The 6,327-nt window shown below is 34.9% G+C and overlaps 1 long non-coding RNA gene across 1 annotated transcript; it reads left to right on the forward strand.

Annotated features, from left to right (window-relative positions):
* Window positions 1-594: 594 nt before the first annotated feature.
* LOC149481428 (uncharacterized) lies at window positions 595-1,291 on the forward strand. The gene is made up of 2 exons (XR_016316821.1): window positions 595-797; window positions 1,051-1,291. It is a non-coding gene; the product is annotated as an uncharacterized LOC149481428 (long non-coding RNA).
* The last annotated feature ends 5,036 nt before the right edge of the window (window positions 1,292-6,327 follow it).

A 6,327-nucleotide genomic window follows, 5' to 3' on the forward strand; every position in this document is an offset into this window, starting at 1 on the left:
TATCACTGTGGTACACGCGTCTTGAAGTGTTATTCAAAACTGTTCACATTTAAAGTATATTTATGTAAGTAAACTATTTTTTAAATTGTAAATAACTGAGAGCTACACTGACACTCCAAACGTCAATTCCGAACCCCCCTTTGCTAAACAAAGTTTGACAGCTAACTATCGTCTTCCCTAAAAATATAGTTTTTACATGTTCTAAGTTACGTAATTCATGGTATGTTTGGTTTTTAATGATTTAGACTTACTGTTAATACCTTATAAAATAATACCATGGTGCGGTGTAGCGTTAAAGGGTGTTAAAGTGATAGTGGAACGAAAATGCCTGGATTGTCTTTTCACTCGTAAGTATACAACTCTTTATCAGTTTATAGGCCTTCATGATATTTCAGCGTGTTAATATATTGTGTATCACGTGCTGTTGACTTGAATACATTGTTTAAAAACCACAAAAATAACACACGCGTCTTGAAGTGTTATTCAAAACTGTTCACATTTAAAGTATATTTATGTAAGTAAACTATTTTTTAAATTGTAAATAACTGAGAGCTACACTGACACTCCAAACGTCAATTCCGAACCCCACTTTGCTAAACAAAGTTTGACAGCTAACTATCGTCTTCCCTAAAAATATAGTTTTTACATGTTCTAAGTTACGTAATTCATGGTATGTTTGGTTTTTAATGATTTAGACTTACTGTTAATACCTTATAAAATAATACCATGGTGCGGTGTAGCGTTAAAGGGTGTTAAAGTGATAGTGGAACGAAAATGCCTGGATTGTCTTTTCACTCGTAAGTATACAACTCTTTATCAGTTTATAGGCCTTCATGATATTTCAGCGTGTTAATATATTGTGTATCACGTGCTGTTGACTTGAATACATTGTTTAAAAACCACAAAAATAACAATTATAAATTTTAACCTAAAAAATTTTGTGTTGCCAACTTTTCTACAAATTGTTACCCACTATTATGGGAAATAATAATATATATTCTGCAGTGTGTATTTAATTAAATATCTGAAATATTCAATGGCTTGTTCCAGTTTTCCTGAACCGGATAATTTACGACAAATTTGGATTGTAGCTACAGGATGAACAGATTGGAAACCAAAACCGAAGGTTAGAAAGTATTACGGCAATCACCACCACCGCGACGCTGCCCCGCCGAAGACAATGGACACTCTTGGTTCCAACTTCCAACATTGAACCGGAGGGACGTAGTTAATTAAGTTAGAGATAATTTAAATGTAATTTTTTTATTACAATAAATTATTATTAAGTAAATTTCGTTTTTTTTGCGCGTTCGCGGGTCGGTCAATATAATTAACGTGTGTATCTGTTAATACTTACGAAAATAAACATTCTTTTATTTTTTTTATTTTATTTTATAAAAAATAATGAACAATCGAGTTTTCATCTACATTATCATTACATACACATTTTTATATGGGATTATGATAATGATATATATTATACATACTAGTGGTCCACCCCGGCTTCGCCCGGGGTACATATTTCGCAATAAAAGGTAGCCTATGTCCTTTCTCAGGTATCAAAATATCTACATACCAAATTTCATGCAAATTGTTTTAGTAGTTTAGGCGTGATTGAGTAACAGACAGACAGACAGAGTTACTTTCGCATTTATAATATTATATAGTATGGATTATATAATATATAGGTATGTGTATATACATAATATGTATTACCCATCTAAAAGTAATATGTTTATTATATACTAGCTGCGCTCCGAAAACCATACATACATATGTACATACATAATTACAAACATTTTCTCTTTATAATATTAGTATAAACATGTAAGTATGTAATGTGGATATCTCATTATTATCCACTTATGTTATGTGAATAATGATATTGAGAGATTTGTATCTTACAAATTGCGGGGTAAATTTTCCCTCACATGGTAACCCTAAATATTGTGACGTATTCTTTTTTATCTCTTTCTGCGACACGCATTGCCGGTGTCTATTGGATTCTCTGTCTACGGTTTGTATCCTGTTTATGAGTTACAGACCAGACTACAATTTATCCCTGTACCAAATTTAATATATATGATCAGCTGTTTTCGCGTGAAAGAGAAACAAACATACATACATCCTCACAAACTTTCGCGTTAATATTATTAGGATTATATCCACTTCCATCCGAATAAGGTAACTTAATACCGTCAAGCGATTGATCAGGCTTTAGGGGAAATTAAGATAGATTGCTTGTTTTCTCACCAATATTGTGTCTTAAAAGTGTCTGGGAATGTGCTATAGTATAGTATAGTCGCAATATATATTAAACTAGCTGTGCCCCCGGTTTTACCCGCAGTGCTCCGCTCCTGTTGGTCTTAGCATGATGATATATAGCCTAGCCTCCCTCGATATAATATATGGGCTATTTAACACCGAAAGAATTTTTCAAATCGGACCAGTAGTTCCTGAGATTACCGCGTTAAAACAAGCAAACAAACTCTTCAGCTTTATAATATTAGTATAAATATAGCAACATACACTCACCGGCACGGAATCTTGGCCACTTACAAATTTGCCGATAAAAAAAGTTTGAAGTGTTTTTCACGATTTTTTTGTATGCAGATATGTTAACATATTATTTGTTTAATTTTATGGTAAGAAATCATTAAGTTTGAGAATAATCTTTTACCACTTTTTAAGAGTTACTCGAAATTTGTGATTTGTGCGGTTAAGCCGAAGTTACGAATTGTTCGTTTTAAACTTTTTTCGATATCGTTTATGACGTTTTAAGATATTGTTATTGTTGTACTGTAGTCAATGATCATAACAAACAATAAAAAATGCCGTTAACATCTGAACAACCTGCTCAGGCCATCACAATGTTAGACCCATGACTGCCGCAACGTAAAGTACCTAATGTACAGTACGTACCACGTTCAGCGGTGCACTATGCATGAAGAATATACCAGGAGACTGGTAGCTACACGTGCAGACCAGGAAATGAAGACATGAGGTGCACATCAGCTCGAGATGACCCGTTTATTGTTCAAGAGATACTCAGAAATGGCTTTCTGACAGTTTTTGAGATACACCAGCGGCTCTAAAACACCAGGATAATAAATGTGAGTGAGCAATCGGTGAGAAGATTAATGAAGGAAGTTAATTTGAAGGTTTGCAGACCAGCACGCCATCCAGAACTCCCCAGACATCACAGAGAAGCACGTCTTCGTTTTGCACAAGAACATGAAAACTGGACCCACAGCCAGTGCGCTCGTGTGGTGTTCACAGATGACTGCTAAGGCACTTTACGAGCTTCTGATAGCCAAGAGTCAGTATAGAAGAGACGAGAAGAGAGGTTTTCACCCATCACCACACTCAAACTGCGATTTTTCATGGAGGGTCAATAATGGTATGGGGAGGTATAAGTTCCGATGCTCGCACGGAGTTAGTTATCGTAGATAATGCCTTAAATTTGATCAGGTACATCGAGGAAATTCTCCAGGAACATATTCAGCCCTATTACAGGTTTATCAGTGAAGAAAATTTGTTACTAATACACTATAACGCACGTTCGCGTGTCGTACGATGCGTATAACAGTACCTTCAAGAGGTTATTATTGAAAAATTGGAGTGGCCAGCTCGTAGCCCGGACCTTAATCCAATAGAATACATCTGGGACATGCTTAAAAGAAACATTAAGTTCGATTCCAACCCAGCACCAATGTTAGATGAGCTTAGAAATACAGCTGGGGCCGTTTGGTACACTATAGCTCAAGTGGACATCAAAAATGTCTTCTAGAGTATGCCAGACCGGATGCAAACAGTGTTTAAAGAAAGAGAAGGAAACACCCTATATTAAAAGGTTCAATTTTTTTTATGGAAACGTTCTTTCTAATTTTTGTGCATTTTTAAAGAAATCATTTAAATTTCACAGGAAAGGCGTAAATTCTTGTTTAATTCATATCTACGCGGTAGTACTTCTTATAAACTTCCAATTATAACTAAAAGTTAGTAAAAACATTAAAGTAACTAGTTTTGATTAAATTTTTATTGAATTTTGTAGTAGAAAAGAAATAGTGTTGTTTTACCCAAAAATTTGCAGTGGCCAAGATTCCGTGCCGGTGAGTGTAGGTAGAAATTAAAAACTTTAAAGGATTTTAAACGCGTTTTATTAATTATATTAATAACTAGCGGTCCGCCCCGGCTTCGCCCGTGGTACATGTTTACGTTTTCTCTACATAAGAACCATCCTCGTACTTCAAGGAATATAATAAAAAAAGAATTATCGAAATCGGTTCAGCCGTTCTCGAGTTATGCGCTTACCAACACATTTTGCGATTCATTTTTATATATAAGATTATTAAGTATTTCTTTATTAATTTATAATACTCGCGTAAAATGTAACACAAGAAATTAGGTACTATAGCAACATAGATAAAATATAACATGACTATTGCGAAGCATGAGATATTATACTCTACAATCGAAAAAAATATTTTGCCTCGATTGCGCAACTATTTAATTATTATTCATGTAATGTGATTACGAAAATAAATTCTACTTGCATAAATGACTAAAACAAGCCTTTATTGGTCTCAACCACTCTCCTGAATCCGTTCACAACAACTCCATTTAATATTGAGATTTATTTCGCACAGCGCAGAATTCAATTTTATAAATTCACAGCAACGTTGGTATTTTACCTTTGACGCAATACTGGATTCAAATGTAAGTCCTTTGTGAAGATATGCGAGTGGCCAAAGGCAAGTTTGATGACTATTTCGTTCTACAGCTTGCGAAACTGAAAATGTATGGGTCTTTTATGTACAGGTATATTGGGTTAACATTAAAATACATGTAGGTAGTAATCTATACTAATATTATAAAGCTGAAGAGTTTGTTTGTTTGTTTGAACGCGCTAATCTCGGGAACTACTGGTCCGATTTGAAAAATTCTTTCGGTGTTAGATAGCCCATTTAACGAGGAAGGTTATATAGGCTATATACATATCATCACGCTACGACCAACAGGGGTGGACCGTGGAGCCACGGGGGTGAAACCGCGCGGAGCAGCTAGTTCCTAATATTATGCTATATACTAAGAGAGATAAATTCAACTATTAATCTGTAGAGAATAAAGAGACATATTGTTATTCATAATACAAATTCGCAGATATATTGACTCTAATTAATTTAACTACTAATTACACTTATTAAATTAAATTTGAATTTAAAATAATAGTTCTTCCCCAATCGATATCAATTTAAAAGGCGATTATGGATGGTGTAGAAAAAACAGTTGCAACAAAACATAATACTCAATCGTAGGTACTATCATTTTCAATTAAAACAAGTCAGTAATTTATGACAATCTATAAATCGATTTGCTTCGATTTTTACTCAAAATATATAAGTAGGTATATACAGTAATATTTTCATATAGGTATAGTTTCGTTTTTTAACCCGTTGACCACCGAGCGCCCCGATCGGGGCGCGACACAATAGATTATCTATTGTGTCTGTGATTCCGGGGACTGATGAATTAAAAAAATATCCTTAAAACAGATACTACAAAAACAAACATAAATATAACATAAAAACTATGAACACCTTCCTTTATGTTTAAATCGTACCCAATACACGAATTCCACAACACAATTAATTCACCAGCCCGTATTAACCAATTCTAGTAGATTAATACAAATTGTACCCACAGATAAATAAAGACAGATGTATATTCATGTCTTCGAACGTAGCTCATTCATTAGAACAGCCTTTCCCAACCTGGGGTTCACGAGCATATCCCAGCGGGTCCGCGGACAAAGCAAAAAAAAAATTGGTTGTCTGTAAAGTCGGTTTACTGACGATAGTTGAATGTGACAACGTCCGATTGTGCTTCTTTGTCGCTCGTTCCGCGCTCTTGCTAGCACTTCAAGCCTTATATGGAACGCCTCAGAGCGAGGTAACGCCGCATGAGTCATGTTTTTTCGTGCGTTCAGCCGGCTATATCGAATTATAAGACGTTGTCACGTCAAAAATTACGAAAGCCTTAGTGACCAGACTATTGTGACGGCCGGACTTTGTATTTTTCAGTTTTAAGATGGAATAATCTGTTAAGTGATGCGTGGCTAAGCTATTTCATACAAAAACACACAAGAAATCAATAAATTTTTAAAATAATACAGATTGACTTATGCGAATAAGTTTTTTTGGGAGTCCGCGGATCATGATAAAGTGGTGCTAGGGTTCGTGGATTAAAGTAAGGTGGCGCTAGGGGTCCGCTTTTGGAAAAGGTTGGGAAAGGCTGCATTAGAACATTGATCTAAGTTATAGCTCT

The sequence above is a fragment of the Colias philodice genome, chromosome 16 (genome assembly GCF_061535455.1).
Source record: "Colias philodice isolate Cphi_HAF_F1 chromosome 16, ilColPhil1 Martin Lab GWU primary, whole genome shotgun sequence".
Classification (NCBI taxonomy): Eukaryota; Metazoa; Arthropoda; class Insecta; order Lepidoptera; family Pieridae; genus Colias; species Colias philodice.